Source organism: Lynx canadensis, chromosome A2 (assembly GCF_007474595.2).
Source record: "Lynx canadensis isolate LIC74 chromosome A2, mLynCan4.pri.v2, whole genome shotgun sequence".
NCBI classification, from domain to species: Eukaryota; Metazoa; Chordata; class Mammalia; order Carnivora; family Felidae; genus Lynx; species Lynx canadensis.
In genome coordinates this window covers 115,331,167-115,348,898 of record NC_044304.2, presented here as the reverse complement: position 1 = coordinate 115,348,898, position 17,732 = coordinate 115,331,167, and the positions used below count along the sequence as shown (strand labels likewise).

General features: G+C 38.5%; 1 protein-coding gene across 1 annotated transcript in view; it reads right to left on the bottom strand.

Annotated features, from left to right (window-relative positions):
• The window catches only part of CCDC126 (coiled-coil domain containing 126), a 41,030-nt gene that overhangs the window by 5,828 nt on the left and 17,470 nt on the right, over nt 1-17,732 (bottom strand). The gene's annotated exons all lie outside the window — the stretch shown is intronic.

The window sequence follows — 17,732 nt, the reverse complement described above, 5'->3', positions numbered from 1 at the left end:
AATCCTTCAGCAACAAGACTAAAGGGTTTTTCTCTGGAGGTTATCTCCAGTACAGTATTTGAAGAGGTAGCAACATAGGCCAGAGAGGTCTAGAAAGAATAGAACGGGGTGGACGTAGGGGTTGAAAGGGTCTACCAGCATGTTAACGTAAAATGAAGCTAAAGCTGGGGCGCCTGGGTGGCTCAGTCAGTTAAGCATCCGACTTCAGCTCAGGTCACGATCTCGCGGTCCATGAGTTCGAGCCCCGCGTCGGGCTCTGGGCTGATGGCTCAGAGCCTGGAGCCTGCTTCTGATTCTGTGTCTCCCTCTCTCTCTGCCCCTCCCCCGTTCATGCTCTGTCTCTCTCTGTCTCAAAAATAAATAAACGTTAAAAAAAAAAATTAAAAAAAAAAAAGAAGCTAAAGCCCTAGGATGTTTGACACCAAGCTGAGGTGTGACATGAATTATAAAGGTAAGCCTAATTATTGATTAGAATTAAGTTACATAGCAATTAAAGGAAAAGGCGGGACTAATGAGAAACAACTATATGATAATTTTAACAATGTCCTAAGCTGTTAAATGTATCCTCTCAAATATTCTAAAATCAAGTGTTTTAATAAAACATTACATGGGGCGCCTGGGTGGCTTAGTCAGTAAGGTGTCTGGCTCTTGGTTTCGGCTCAGGTCATGATCTCACAGTATGACAGAGAGAGCCCCACCTGTGCTGGACTCTGCGCTGACAGCTCTCAGGACCTGCTTGGGATTCTTTCTCCCTCTCTCTCTCTGCCTCTCTCCTGCTCATGCTCACTCGTTCCCTCTCTCTCTCTCTCCCCGCCCCCACCTCAAAATAAATAAACTTTAAAAAAAATTACAAAAAACTCAGATTTGGGGGGCACCTGGGTGGCTCAGTCCATTAAGCATCCAACTTCGGGTCAGGTCATGATCTCACAGTTTGTGGGTTTGAGCCCCACGTTGGGTTCTGTGATGACAGCTCAGAGCCTAGGGCCTGCTTCAGATTCCATGTCTCCCTCTCTCTGCCCCTCCCCGCTCACATTCTCTCTCTCAAAAATAAACATTAAAAAAAAAAAAAAAAAACCTGTTTAAAAAAAAAAAAAAAAACTCAGATTTTTAACTACTTTGCTCCATGATATAAAATTAGTTAGTTGACAAAGAAGAATAAAATTAATGTTTCCTGAACTTGGGATTCTTTCGAATATACCAAAACTCCCTTTCTCTAAATTCACAATATAATTTTATGTTTACATCTCAAGGGATTGCATATTTAAAGGAATTTATATTATATAGGAGTTCACAGTACTCCATAAACCCTATTAACTAAAGGTGCTGGTAATAAGAACTCTTTCCGTAACTATGAGTCCTGTTCAGAAACCCTAAAAGCAACTTGAAAGCAACCATATCATATCCAACCTTTGATCCTCAGCTCACCATTTTGACATTTTATCACACAGTAGACACTGAACAAATGTTTGAAATAAACATTTGCTGAATGTCCAATTCGTGTGTTTGGTAGGTGGTATTGTTGAGATTGACATGAAGGATCAGATTTAGGAAAAGAGCTTTTAAGGTTGTTCTATTTCTGCTTTAAGCTTCCCTATTCTGGAAGAAAAAATCAAATGGTTTATGGGGGACGGGGGGAAGGAAAGAAAGAAAAAAATGAGCTGTAACAAAGGCACATAAAGACATAGATACTATCAAAATAGTACCTAGCCCAATTATTTCACTGTACACAAAAACCAAACGGAGGATATAATGCTACTAAATATACTAAAGATATTGGATATTGGATATAAACAGATTTTAACTATACTAAACATAATCAGGGACAGTGAGACATAGCAGAAAGCCACTCTCATACCAAGGAACAGAGGGAGAAAGAAAGTAGTGATGTAACCAGAACCCAAGTCCAAGGAAAACCACCAGTGGAAAACAAAGCCAAGGCAGGCAGTCTGGGAGAAGCTGGTGCTACAAAAGAGTCACCACCTCCGGCAGACAGGGAGGAAGAAAAGTACCCTAGCCTTTCCCTTGTCTTACTTTCCAAACCCCTGCCAACGCCCCCCACTGACTCAACCCAGGCAGAAGCTAGCTGATCTGGGAACTTGGAAAACACTACCTACTCAAATCACCCTCCTTTGAGATACAAAACAGAAGAGAGAAAGGTAAGTGAAGGACACCAGGAACAGGACCAACACAAACAGCAAGTATACATGCCTTTGTGAACCCCATACTTAGGTCAGCCTTGATTTATCTCTTATTTACATCTCAATAGGTTTTACTGTTTTTATTATTATGAGCTGCCTCAAATCTGATAACTAGGTGTGTCTAGTCAAGGATTTTCATATCTATATTCATGAGAGATATTGGTCCATAGTTTTTATTTCTTATATAACCTTTGTCTGATTTTGGTATTAAGCTAAAGCTATTTTCACAAAATGAACCTGAGAAATGTTCTCACCTATTTTCTGGAAGACTGTGTGGAATTCATATTCCTATTTAAACTTCTGATAGAATTCTCCAGTGAAATCATCAGGGCCTGGAGATTTCTTTTTGGGGAGTTCTTAAACTATAAATTAAACTTCCCTAATAAGTATAGGGTCCCCATGATTTTTATATTGTACTTTCATTTTCATTTAGTTCAAACTATTTTTTAAATTTCCCTTCAGACTTCCTCTTTGATCCATAGATTATTTAGAAGTGTGTTTAGTTTCCAGTTACTTGGAGATTTTGTTACTGATTTCTAGTTTGAGTTCATTGTGGTTAGAGAACACACTGTATGATTTTAATTCTTTTATATGGATTGAGGTTTGTTTTACAGCCTTGGATATGATCTATTTTGGTAACTATTCCATGGACTGAAAAAACATGTATATCTTGCTGTTGTTGATAAAATTTCTATATATGTAAATAAGATCCTATTGGTTAGATTGTGTTCTAATGATCTTCTGTATCTTTGCAGATTTTCTAAATGGTTCTATCAGTTCCTGAGAGGGGGATGTTTCAGGTCTCAATTATAATTGTGGATTTACCTATTTCTCCTTTTAATTCCACCACTTTGTACATACAAATTTAGGATTGTTTTTTCTTCTGAGTGGTTTGACCCTTCTATGATTACATAATGTCCTTCTCTGACTTTGCTAGTTTTCTTTGCTCTGAATTCTACTTTATCTGATATTAATGGAGCCACTCCTGCTTTCCTTAATGTTTGCATGACAAATCTTTTTCTATCCTTTTACTTTTAGGCAGCTGATATTATTAAATTTGAAATAAGTTTCTTGCAGGGAGCACATATTTGGGTCATGTTTCCTAATGCAGTCTGTCAATCTCTTTTAACTGGTATACTTAAAACAGATTTACATTTAATGTAATTGTTATATATTAGTACTTAAGTCTGCCATTTAATTCTTTGTTTTGTTTGTTCTGTTTTTCACTTCCCTGTTTAATTTTTCCTGCTCTCTTATAGGTTATTTGGAATATTTTTTAGAATTCTTTTTTTGGTTCATCTGAATGTATCTTTTTGTACAGTTTTAGTGGCTACTCTAGATACTGTATCATGTATATAACTTACCAGCCATTTTACCAATCTGAATGAAATACATAAGCTTTACCTCTCTTTACCATCTATGATGGTTCATTATATGTGTCAACTTGGCTAGCCTATAGTGCCTAGACAAACAAATACACCATTCTGGATGTGGTTTTGAAGGTAGTTTTTAGATGTGATTAGCATTTAAACCAGCAGCCTTTCAGTAAAGCAGATTACTCAATATAATGTAAGTGGACCTCAATCAGCTGAAAAAAGACTGAGGTTCCAGGAAAAGGAAGGAACTCTGCCTCCAGACTGACTGGCTTTGGACTCAGGACTATCATGTTAACTCTTGCCAGAATTTCCGGCCTGCCAGCCTACCCTGAAGATTTTGACTTTCCAGTCCTCACAATTGTATAAACCAATTTCTTAAAGTCCATCAATCTCTCTGTTCTATTTCTCTGGAAAACCCTAATACACCATCCTTTTATCCTACTTCCATTTATATTGTCTTAAATATTTCCTCTACACACATCTAAAATCGCCTCAGCACTATAATTTTTGCTTCAACCATCATAGTTTAGAAAACTCCAGAAAAGGAAACCTACTGAATTACCCTTATTTTTATTTACTATATTCTGTCTTCCCTCCTTCCTGATAGTACCAAGGTCCCTCCTTTTACCATGTTTTTATTTACACTTCCTTCAGCCATCTCTTAGATTAGGTCTGCTATTCTTTTCCTTCATCTGAGAAGGTCTTTGACTTCCCCTTTCATTCCTGAAGGATATTTTCACTGGATATAGAATTCTGTATTGATAGTTCTTTCCTTTTAGCACCTGAAAACATATTTTATCACTTCCTTCAGGCCTCAGTGGTTTCTAATGAGAAATGCACTGTTACTTGAGTTGTTTTTCCACTATAAGTAAGATGTCATTTTTTTCCCCAGGTGCATTTAAGATTTGATGCACTGTTATTTGAATTATTTTTCCACCATAAGATGTCATTTTTCTCCCCAGTTGCATTTAAGATTTTTTTTTCCAGTTGCTCTTTAAGTTTCAGAAGTTTAATTATGATTTATCTTGACATGGATTTTAGGGGGCTTAGCCTGCTTGGGGTTCACTCAGCTTTTTTTTAAATAAGTTTACTTTTTTTAATGTTTATCTATTTTTGAGAGAGAGAGAGAGAGAGTAAGCAGGGGAGGGACAGAGAGAGAGAGAGAAAGAGAGAGAGAGAGGATCCAAAACAGGCTCTGTGCTGACAGCAGAAAGAGTGACATGGGGCCTGAACCCACGATCACAACCTAGGATCATGACCTGAGTCAAAGTCACAGGCTTAATTGACTGAGCCAAATAGGTCCCCTTAAGCTTCTTGAATCTGAGGTCAATGTCTTGTCAAATTTAGGAAGTTTGCAGCATTATTTATTTATTTTTTTTTAGTACTTTTCCAGCCCTGCCCTCATTCTCCTCTCCTTCCAAAACTCCAATGACACAAATGTTACATCTTTTGTTATAGTCTCACAGGTTTCTAAATCTCTGGGGTTTTTTTTTCTCCCAGTCTATTTTTTTCTCTTGTTCAGATTGTGTAATTATATTGTTCTATATTCCAGTTCACTGATTCTTTCATCTTCATTCTGTTAAGTCAATCTGCTGAGCTTTTTATTTCAATTACTGTACTTTTCAGTTCAAAAATTTCCATTTGGTTATTCTTTATATGTTCTATTTATGTGCTGAGACTTTCTATTTCTTTGTTGAGGCTATTTTCTCACTTGCTTTGTGTAAATTCCTCATCGAAGCACTTTTAATAATAACTGCTTTAAAATCTTTTTCAGATAATTCTAATATCTATCATTGGTTGTCTTTTTTCATTCAGTCAGATATTCCCCATTCTTGGTATGAGAAGTGATTTATATTTGAAACCTAGACACTTACATCTTAGTTTATGAGATCTTGGATCTTATTTAAACCTCCTATTTTAGGGTCACCTGAATGGCTTAGTCAGTTGGGCATGTGACTCTTGGTTGCAGCTCAGGTCATGATCTCAGTTTGTGAGTTCAAGCTCCACATCAGGCCCTGCACTGGCAGTGGGGAGCCTGCATGGGATCCTCTCTCTCCCTCTCTCTCTGCCCCTTCCATGCTTGCTCTCTCTCAAAATAAATAAATAAACTTAAAAAATATATGTATATGTATGTATACATACACACACACATATATCTACATATATGTATATACAGATATGTTTTAGATGACTTTCTCTGATGCCACTGTGGCAGGACAGAGGGGTACCCCTTACTATTGCCAGGTGGAAGAAGTCTAGGTTCCCCATTTAGCCTCCACTGTCACCTGAGGGTGGTAAGCTCCCCATCACTGCTGAATGGAGATGGAAGTTCCAGGTCCCCATGTACTCTGCATTGATAATGTGGTGGGGATGGCCTCCTTACCCCTGGGCAATAGTGAAAGTCCTGACTGTCCACTAAGACTCCTCTGACAACACCTCAGAGGGAAGGGGATGGGCACCTCATTACTGCATGTAATGAGGTATGCAAGTCCTGGCTCTTCATGTAGTCTCCACAGGTACCATGGGGGAGGGAGGTATTGGATACCTTATTACAGTCTCACAAGGGTGAAGTGTAGGCTCCCCATTTGGCCTTTGATCATGCAGGTGGTGGTGCAGCCACAATATTTTTATGTGATCTTTGGCTGAAGGAGAATAGTTATTGTCCAAAAGTTTTCTGTCTTGCCAGACTGCCCCTTTCTTGGCTACAAGAGCAGGTGTCTGTTGGGGAGATTACTGACTTCTTCAGCTCCAAGTCTGGAATATATGAGGTTGAACACAACAAAACAGGGATCATACCACTGTGTCCTGAGGTCCCTAGCCAGTATTTTTCTCTTTCAGATTCTTATGTTTGTTTTACATAAAATGTCCAGGACTTTCAGTTGTACTTAAGTGGGAATAGGGAAAGATGGATAGCATAGGAACAGGAAAAGGAGGGATCTCCATCTTCCCAAATTCCCCAGTTTAGGGAATTTGATTTAAATTATTTTTCTTCAACTATAAAAGATATTCTCTAGCAGCTTATTATAGCACTGTTTTCATTCATTACTTACATGACAATTTACATATTTGAAAAACTGATTAAAGTTAAGAAATTTTAGGGGCGCCTGGGTGGCTCAGTCGGTGAAGCGTCCAACTTCGGCTCCAGTCATGATCTCACAGTTCATGAGTTTGAGCCCCGTGTCAGGCTCTGTGCTGACAAGCTTGGAGCCTGGAGCCTGCTTTGGAGTCTGTGTCTCCCTCTCTCTCTCTGTCCCTCCCCTGCTCATATTCTATCTCTCTTTCTCTCTCAAAAATAAATAAACATTGGGGCGCCTGGGTGGCGCAGTCGGTTAAGCGTCCGACTTCAGCCAGGTCACGATCTCGCGGTCCGTGAGTTCGAGCCCCGCGTCGGGCTCTGGGCTGATGGCTCAGAGCCTGGAGCCTGTTTCCGATTCTGTGTCTCCCTCTCTCTCTGTCCCTCCCCCGTTCATGCTCTGTCTCTCTCTGTCCCAAAAATAAATAAACGTTGAAAAAAAAAAATAAAAAAAATAAAATAAATAAATAAATAAATAAACATTAAAAATTTTTTTAAATAGTTAAGAAATTTTAACTTGTGTTTCTAAAGGTTATTTTTTATAGACTTATATGGAAAAACAACTATTCGTTAACTTATTTTCAGAAAAGTATTTATTATTTATTTATTTGAGAGAGAGAGAAATAGAGAGAGAGAGCATGCAGGGGAGAGGGGGAGAGAGAAAGAGAGAGAGAGAGAAAATCCCAAGCAGGCTCTGCACTTAGTGTAGAGCCCAACACAGGACTTGATCCCTTGACCCTGGGACCACTACCCAAGCCAAAAAAAAAGAGTCAAATGCTCAACCAACTGGGTCACCCAGGCACCCCTGCAGAAGAGCATTTAAATATCAACATCAAATTGTTCTCCAGTTCTTCCAAAATATTTTTGAAATCTAGTTTTTAAAAGTGTTCAACCACATTAGGAGACAGTAAAACCAAAACTCTTAAAAGAAAGCAGGGTTCATCTTTGGAAGGAAAAGTCTGTAGTGATAAAACAATAGTATTGCTATAGATTCAGAAACAGTTTAGGAAACCAAACAATGCCTCAAGTGCAAAGTGTTCTATGAACAGTCACTGGGAAGCTCAGACCAAGTATCCCCAATTCACTGTTCTAGGCAAACCTCAGAATCCAAAACATGTTACATGGGAAGAAAAAAAATTGTATCAGAGAAGACTAAGAATATTGAGAAAAAGATCTAAAGCAGGGGAAATGGTTTTTTACAGAGAAAGCACAAATTACTGTTCAAAATTTACAGACAATGACCTATAAAGGTGAACTGATCTGCCTATGACCTTTGTGATAGTAACAATTCATTAGTGACTGGGATTAAAAAAAAGCTTATGCTTATTTTCCCAACTGGGAAAAACAGGTTAAACAGTTCAAGGGGAGACTATTCAATAAATGAATAAAAAGCCTTCTAGCTTTTTTTTTTTAATTTTTTTTTCAACGTTTTTATTTATTTTTGGGACAGAGAGAGACAGAGCATGAACGGGGGAGGGGCAGAGAGAGAGGGAGACACAGAATCGGAAACAGGCTCCAGGCTCCGAGCCATCAGCCCAGAGCCTGATGCGGGGCTCGAACTCACGGACCGCGAGATCGTGACCTGGCTGAAGTCGGACGCTTAACCGACTGCGCCACCCAGGCGCCCCTACCTTCTAGCTTTTTTGTATAGCAATGAGAAGCTAAATGGTTTCTATAGATGGTTAAAGGTTCAAGTTCTCCAGAACTTGTAAAATTCTGATTTTATTGTAACTTAAATAAATATTTATATATTACTGCCATGTCAAATGAGTGGAGCAAAAGATGGAATTCAAATAATAAATCTGGAATAACTGGCTACCTAATGTGGAAAAAAGAATCTGCATCTCTTACTGCTTACACCAGAAATTTCAACTATATTACAGACGTAAATGTAAAAACAAAAACAAAACCCACCATAGTATATTAGAGTGTAAGCTTTGGGGCAAATATTTTAAGCATAAAACCTAAACCATAAAAAATGATAGACACAGGGCGCCTGGGTGGCTCAGTCAGTTGAGAATCTGACTCTTGTTTTCACCTCAGGTCATGATCCCAGGATTGTGGGACTGAGCCCAGCATCCTCTGTGCTGAACATGGAGCCTCCTTAAGATTCTCTCTCTCTCTCCCTCTGCCCCTCTCCCCTGTTCACTGTATCTCTTTAAAATTTTTAAAAAAAAAATTGTTTAATAAATAATGACACACACATTCTGCTACCCAAATTTTTTAAACAATAATGAGTTATTAGGCAACTGAAAAACCAGAAGAAAAACATTTGCAACACATCATAACGGCATTAATGCCTTTACAAAGAATCAGTCACTTAAGAAATTTCCCAGCAGAAAAACTGGCAAAGGATATAAATGACTCACTCACACATACAAGAATTACAAATAGCCAACAATCCTTTAACCTCTACTGTAAACAAAGAAATGCAAAAGCAAACAACTAGAGATCATACAAAATTAAATAGAATGGTGGAGAAACTGGCACTTTCACACTGTTGTGAAGGTCGCAGTAGGAATGTATACTGGTAGAGCCATTCTGAAGGACAATCTGACAAATGCCTATTAAATTTAACTTGCATATCCTTGACCAAAAAATTCCACATGTAAGGAATCTATTCTTCAGAAACATTTACACAAACATGAAATACACATTTATACTCACACATATATGTCATACACATACAAACACACATACATTGTAGCATTGAATCAAACACAAAATAGGTTAGCAACAAATTATCCATCATTACAGAATAAGTGGGCAAGGAGTGAGGGCAGGCAGGTTAAGGAATATTTATAAAATGAAACAATATTAAGTCATTGTAAAGGATGAGACAGACCTATATGTAATAATATGGAAAGATATCCACAGTAATTAAGTGAAAACAGGTAAGCTGCAAACCAGTATCCACAGTACAATCCCATTTTTGCTCAAAATAAAATAATGTGCTAAATCATGTGTAAGCAAACTACAGCTGGTTGGCTGCCTGTCTTGGTAAATAGTTTCACCAGAACATAGCCATGCTCTGAAAATATTTACTATTTAGCCCTTTAAAGAAAAGTACACTTACCCCAATACGGAACAAATTAAATGACTTTCTTTCTGCCCTTTTAACTTATCTATCTTGTATATTTCTGCACTATTTGAATGTTTATAATAAACATATATTTAGAATCAGAAATAAGTAAAAAAATATATCAGGGATTGGTTAAATATCACGTGGCCATTAATGACGTAGGTATATATTCATTGACATAAATATTTCCACCATACATTAAATTTTAAAAGTTTATCAAATATCATGTGTAGCTAGGTCTGAACGTTGCTTTTAAAACTGAGTCGTGGGGCACGTGAGTGGCTCAGTCAGTTCAGTGTCCAACTCTTGATTTCTGCTCAGGTCATGATCCCATGGGATTGAGCCCTGTGTTTAGTTCTGTGCTGAGCATACAGCCTATTTAAGATTCTCTCTCCCTTTCTCTCTCTCTCTCTCTCTCTCTGTCTCTGTCTCTTTGTCTCTCTCTCTCTCTCTCTCTCCCCCTCTCCCCAGCATGTGCTCACTTTTTCTCTCTAAAAAAAAAAATAATAATAAAATGGAAAAAAAATAAATAAAATGAAAAAAATATTTTTTGAAAACTCGAGTCATTACACACAGCTGGGCAGCATAGCACAGATGGCTGCTACCTTTTAAAATATCACAGTTAGGGGCACCTGGGTGGCTCAGTTGGTGGGGCACCCAAATTTTTTTAATATTTATTTATTTTTGAGAAAGAGAGAGAGAGAGAGAATGCAGGGGAGGAGCAGAGAGAAGGGGTACAGAGGACCTGAAGTGGGCTCTGAGCTGACAGCAGTGAGCTGGATGTGGGGTTCGAACTAATGAAGCAAGAGACCATGAACTGAGCCGAAGTTGAATGCTCAACCGACTGAGCCAGCCAGGCGCCCCAGGCATCCAACTCTTAATTTTGGCTCAGGCCACAATCTCATGGTTAATGGGTTCGAGCCCCGTGTTGGGCTCCATACTGGCAGTGCAGAGCCTGCTTAGGATTCTCTCTCCCCACCCCTCTCTGCCTCTTCACAGCTCAGGCTCACATGTGCTCTTACTCTCTCTCAAAAATAATTTATATAGAGAGAGATCTATATATTTAGAGAGAGAGAGAGAGAGAGATCAGTTATTTTGCTCAAGTACAAAAACTTTATTTTCAAGTATTTTTCTTCTTATTAAAAGATTTACTTTCTATCAGTGTCCTTGGACTAAGCAGAATGCAAAACAATGTAATTTCTGCATCTCTATCTGCCACAAGAACCTCCATCTCAGTATATACCAGCTCCTTCATCTCTAAGTCATCTAAATTTGATCCTCAAGAGCAAATGCAGGCTAACCTTCATCAACTCATAAGAACCATCATAAAGGTGTTTCTATAAAAATAGAAAGTGCCTAGGGAATTTCCAGATAAAGAAGGTAAACTGAAAAAAGGCAATTAACCTCTGCTGACTTTGGATGAAAGAGGACTTCAACCACCTCCATTTTGACCTCAGTCTGGACTTGCTAATTGATTAAGTTCTTATTTCCAGCTTCTCTTAACTCAGGCTAACAATCTTGTGGGAAAAGCACCCTGTGATGGGAACCAAAACTACCCCCTCAAGTATAAGGACTGCCCTGAGCCAGCAAGATTCTGTGTGACTGACCCAAGACACTGATCAAGGAGGCCTTTACTGCCCAACTGTACTACCCACCAACCCCTGTCCCACATTTTCCTTATAAAAACATGAGGCATTTTCAGCACTACAGAGACATTTGGGACACTAGTGCACTGGCTTCTCGGTGTTGGCCTTACTAAAACAAATTCCTTTCTTGTCTCACCACCACCTTTTCTCTGCCCTTGGATTCTGTTAGCGGGGAGCCAAACTTGGTCTGTTGGGGACCCCTGGAACCAGGTGCTCTTGCACCCATGGGTCCCGGCTACATGACCACTCCACCAAAACAGTAACGGTGCTTTTTGCTCTCTTTTTCTTTCTTTCCTTCTTTAAGCATAAATCCACAAGGCCAAGGATAACAGAAGAGACCATAGCAACACAACTCCAGAAGCTAGAAAGCAAAGGGACGAGTGTTAACTGACTTAGAAGCTCTGAAAAATTTGATCTTACAAGAAAAACTAAGAAACAATTCAATGTTCTCCATGGAACCCCACCCTTAAAATGCCCAGGAACTGTTGTTATAGTGGGTACCAGTGAAAATAGGGGTTAAAAAAGGGACTAAAACAGAAGAATTGGGTGAAAATTTATCTATGGAGACATTTGATTCCTAAATTATCTAGAACACTCCCCAACTGGGCAATAGCCCCTCACTCCCTGCAGAAAAGCTGAGGTTCATTTTCTGAAGCCAGTGAAACAACTAAGGGCCTGAGGGCCAAAGTGAAAACTGGGGGAGTAAATGAAAATTTACACAGTGAGTGCTGAGACTACCTGTCCTCCCCCAGCCTCTTCCTCTCATTCGGATCCCAGAACAATTGAAGGCGTATACTCTCCAGCAAGATTGGAAGTCCTTCTCTAGGGAATCTGATCAGCTCAAGAAGACCTAAATACACCCATATTTGGGATACCGCAAAGAAACAGACAGTGATAACGTGCAATAGAGTTTGGCCGGACTTTGTCCCTAGTTCCTGGGAGGTAGCCTCTAAATGTTTGGAATTTCCTGAGCGATAAGACTGTCTTTGTTATTCATGATGGGCCCCTGGGACCCCACTGATAGTTTATATTAACAAAGTGACTCAGACTGGGCCCCTAGATAGTTTGTGCTAATGACATGACTCAGGATGGGGACTGGGCATGCCAGAAAGACCAAACTATGTAATTAGAGAGTCGTGGCTTTTCAGTAATGTAAGATGAGTGAGAGGGGCTGGAAAGTGAATTCAACCATCTGGCTAAATCCAATCAATCGTGTTTGCACAATAAAATCCCAATAAAAATCCTGGACACAAAGTTCAGGTGAATTTCCCTAGGTAACAATACTCTTAATATGATCATACACGAATGTGCCAAGAGAGTAATGCGGCCTGATTCCATGGGAAGAAGACAACAGAAACTTCGCCTCTGGAACCCTCTCAGACTTGCCCTATGTGTGTATCCCTTTTGCTGGTTCTGAGTTTCTTTTTGCTATAATAAAACTGTAAGTACAGTCCTTTCAGGGAGTTCCCTGGGCCAATCTAGTGAATTACCAAACCTGAGGGGGTAGTAGAACTGGTCAAAAATGAATGTGGCCTGGGACACCCAAACTTGTGGCTAATATCTGAAGTGAAGGCAGTATTTTGGAGGATATGCCCTTAACCTGTGAAATTTGGCTTAATTCCAGGTAGTTCGTATCAGAAGTCATTACAAATATTAAGGATGCTCCCAAGGAAATGTCCCAGCCAGATCATGCTATAGTGAATACCAACCAACAACTCAACACTTCCCATCAAACTTTAAGTGTCTCATCCTTTAAAAAAGCCTCAGGGGCACCTGATTGGCTCAGTTGGTAGAGCATGTAACTGGATCTCAGAGTTGTGAGTTCAAGTCCCGCATTAAGTATAGAGATTACTTAAAAAGCACAAAATCTTTAAAATAAATGAATGAATGAATAAATAAATATTAAAAAGTCTTCATAGGCTAAGAATCACCAGACATGTTTGGATGAAACGTAAAAATATTTCAGAAAATGTATCATTGACAACATTTGAGAAATAAAAAAAGAGCTCTTAGAAATTAAAAATATGATGGGGCGCCTGGGTAGCTCAGTTGGTTAAGCATCCCACTCTTGGTTTCAGCTCAGGTCATGATCTCACAGTTCATCAGTTCAACCCCCACATCAGGCTCTTTGATGACGGCATGGAGCCTGCTTGGGATTCAGTCTCTCCCTTTTTCTGCCCCACCCCAGCTCACACTCTCTCTCTAAATAAACATTTAAAAAAAATTTTTTTAAGAAATTAAAAATATGAAAGAAAATAAAAAAGTCCATAAAGAGTTGAAAATAAAGATGAGTAAATATCTCAAAAAATAAAAAAAAAAGAGATGGAAAGTAGGACAGTAAATAAAGGAAAATTTGAGAACCAGTTCATAGGGCCCAAATGCTGAACAATAGAATTTCAGGAAGAATGAAAACAATGGGGAGGATGAAATCAAATAAATAATTTAGGAAAAAATATCCCTAAACCGAAGGATGTAAGTTTCAGGATTTAAAGTGCCCACTGAAGCTTCCTTTTCCCTGTCTCCAAAATCATGGCAGGCAGAAATGCAGATGTTCTGAAGATTTTCATCTTCACTACTACCCAGAATTACTTCAGTGTCAGAACCCTGGGACCAGCCACTCATGTACAGCTGTCCTGAAATCAACAATTTTTTGGATGACAGGAACCAAACGTTCTTAGGGTGCTGCAATCCAACATCTAATGTCCTTTTCCAACACAACTGAGTTTGCTGACACAAAAGATAAAATGCTGGTTGTTTTCAAGCTGCAACCTAAAATAATTACCAATCAGAATTTACAAAACAACATTCTTGTTTTATCTGTTAGACTCACCTATAAATTCCCTTTACCAAGCAAGCAGCAAGGCCAGTATTTGCACCAATGTTGTTAAAGGATCAGTAATGGAGAATTTTGATCCCAAATTTCAGAATCTTTTGTGTGATCTAGAAGCTAGGTTGGATATAGTTCTATGAAAATTAGACACTAATTTACCAAATTGAAATTTAAAAAGATGACACATTAAGTATTCTTACACAAACTGATGAGTTCCAGTTTGGGATAGAACAAGCACGTCAGGGAAATAAGCAGATTATTGCAGAAAGAGCCAGTTACTTTAAAGAATTATTTGAAACAACTGCAAGAGTTGTGATTCATAAATAGATATATATCAAGCTTTTGATTAAAGCACTTTAGAATTTAAGTTTCACTAGATTTAGCTCCATCTTAAAATCATTACTTGATGGTTGTAAACAAAATATATCCTTCTTAAGTAGCAGGGTTTACTTAAGGTATATATTTAACATAGATACATCTTAGAAAACCAAACTTTAAAGAAAGTTAAATTCTGATCTCTAGTAAATGTTTTTCTCAAAACATAGTTACTCTTCTGCAAGTAGAGAAAAACAAAAGCCTAATACACTAACAGAAGTTTATCCATGTAAAGGCAGTATGTTCTTTTGAAAGAATGTTCACTTTATTCAAATTAGCATGTTGAAGTAATCTGAGATATAAAGTCTTAGTTTTACACTTGATTGATTATTCTTTGCTATATCTACAGAGAAGTTAAATAAGTGACCATTTTTAGCAATTACAAAAAAGTCTATTCTTTTCAAAATAAATATACAGAAATTTTCTATTTGCTCCCAATATCATTTCAATAATACCATTTTTAATGAAGTGTTTGAAATGGTTTTAAACTTTTTTTGCAGCAATGATAAAATGTAAAATAAACCTTGTACTCTGACGGCATCAGTGGTAACTTGAATCAACACAGTTATAAATGAATGGATATGTAAACTATAACGGGTGATATCTATGTGGCATTAAGGTAACCTCTGTTGGGTAAAGAAATGAATCCACATTTAAGGGAAATTAGGCCGGGGCACCTGGGTGGCTCAGTTGGTTGAGCGTCCAACTTCAGCTCAGGTAATGATCTAACACTCCATGAATTCCAGCCCCACGTTGGGCTCTGTGCTGACAGCTCAGAGCCTGGAGCCTGCTTCAGATTCTGTGTCTCCCTCTCTCTGCCCCTCCCCTGCTCATGCTCTGTCTCTCTCTGTCTCAAAAAAAAAAATTAATTAAAAAATAATAATAAAGGAAATTAAGCAAAGGGTAAAAATAAATGAAAGACTTTCTGTAATTTTTATTTTTAATTCTGACATTTATGAAATTTATATTTGTGAAGGAACTTGCAGGGTATTTGCATAAAGAAGTAATATATCATTTGGTAGAAAAAGGAAAAAATGGTACGGTAGGTATTAGAGTTATACCAGTTGAAAAGTCTGAAAACATTTTGACTATATTGCTTAGGTACAATTATGATTACTTTAAGAACAAATGTATTTGTGGGGTCGCCTAGATGGTTGAGTGTCCAACTTCAGCTCAGGTCATGATCTCACGGCTCGTGAGTTCAAGCCCTGCACTGGGCTCTGTACTCACAGGTAAGAGCATGGAGCCTGCTTTGAATTCTATGTCTCCCTCTCTCTCTGCACCCCACCCCCCACTCATGCTCTGGCTGTCTCTCTCCCTCTCACAAAAATTAAAAAATTAAAAAAAAAATTTTTAGAACCATGTATTTTGGTTTTAGGACTTTCATACCTTGGACAGTACATCCTTATTGGAAGTGGCTGACTTGGTGGAGACCTCTTGAGATGTTGTAGATGATGTGTAGCGACAAACAGAGCATGATCATTATCCTGAGTCACAAATGTTCCATCTCTTAGATATAGGTACTAGTAAAAAATAAACATGAAATTTGGGGGGGAATAAATCAAGTCCAGCACATATGTGAAAGAAATCCAGACCCAGGGACGTCATTCTGAAAAATCTCAGAACAGCATTATGGGACTGTGATAAAGATCTCACAAACTTCCAAAAATAAGTCACATATAAAGGGTGAAGAATCAGGGGCACCTGGGTGGCTCAGTCGGTTAAGCGTCTGACTCTCGGTTTCAGCTCAGGTCATGACCTCACCGTTCATGAGATCATGTCTCATGTCGGGCTCCACACTGGCAATGTGGGGACTGCTTGGTATTCTCTCTCTCCCTGTTTCTGTCCCTCCCCTGCTCATGTGCACTCTCCCTCTCTAAAAATAAATAAATTTTAAAAGGTAAAAAAATCGGAGGGGCACCTGGGTGGCTCAGTGGTTAAGCATCAGACTTTAGCTCAGGTCATGATCTCACGGTTTGTGGGTTTCAGCCCCAAGTTGGGCTCTCTGCTGTCAGCTCAGAGCCTGGAGCCTGCTTTGGATTCTGTGTCTCCCTCTCTCTCTGTCCCTCCTCTCTCACACTCTGTCATATCTCTCTCTGTCTCAAAAATAAATATTAAAAATAAAATAAATTAAAAAAAATTTTTTTTTAATTTTAAAGGATAAAGAATCAGAATAGCATTAAATTCTCAAAAAGAACACTGGAAGCTAAGGGGGCAGCGGGGGGAAGCCTTTAAAATCCAACAGAAAACTATTTCCAAACTAGGACTCTATACTTAGTCAAATTTTCAATTAAACATGAGAGTAGGGGGATAAAAAGACCTTTTCAGATATGCAAGGAATCAAAACTTTGACCTTCCTAGTATCTTTCTGAGGAAACTACAAGAATCAGTTCCCCTAAAATGAGGGAGAAACAATAAAGAGGAAGCCACAGGATTCTAGGCAACAGGAGATCCAACACAAGAGAAAGGTAAAGGGATAATTATGTAGGAAGATCCTAGAATAATTTACCACCACAAGCCTAGAGAAGAAATAGTCCAAATCAGAGATCAGAAGGCTCTAGGAAAGATTTCTTCAAGATAAATAATGTGATAAAATACCTTATGTGTCTGAATATACTGGGGGGAGACTTAACAACTGTGGGAGAGTTAGGGTAGAAAACTAGGCAAAGAAACAAAAATCAGTACTTACTAATTAATTCTAGAAGGGGGAAATACAGTTATATGTGAAAGGAAAAGTAATAATGTACTACATGGCTCAGTAATGAATACCACTAACACAGTCATAATAATGCAAACATTGAATATTGTTCTAACCAAAATTATGATGGGAAAATGGCAGGACTATAAGAACACATGTGTGTGAAAACAGCCTGGGGTGGGTGGGATGCAATTTGGGTTGAAAAAGAAAGCTGAACCCTCACTCTGCACAGTGGGAAGTTAACAGATAATTTCTATAATTGAAAAGTCAAGAAGCAGCTCATAGAGCATGTTATTTAGAGGTATGGAGGTAATCACCAAATAAATCAGAAAAAATAATTTAAGATGGCTGGCTGTAAGGAATGGGAAGTTTGAGTACTGTTGGGGGTGGGAAAAACTGCCCTTTTTTATTACCAGACTCATAACACATTTTGATTCTTTAAATACATACATGT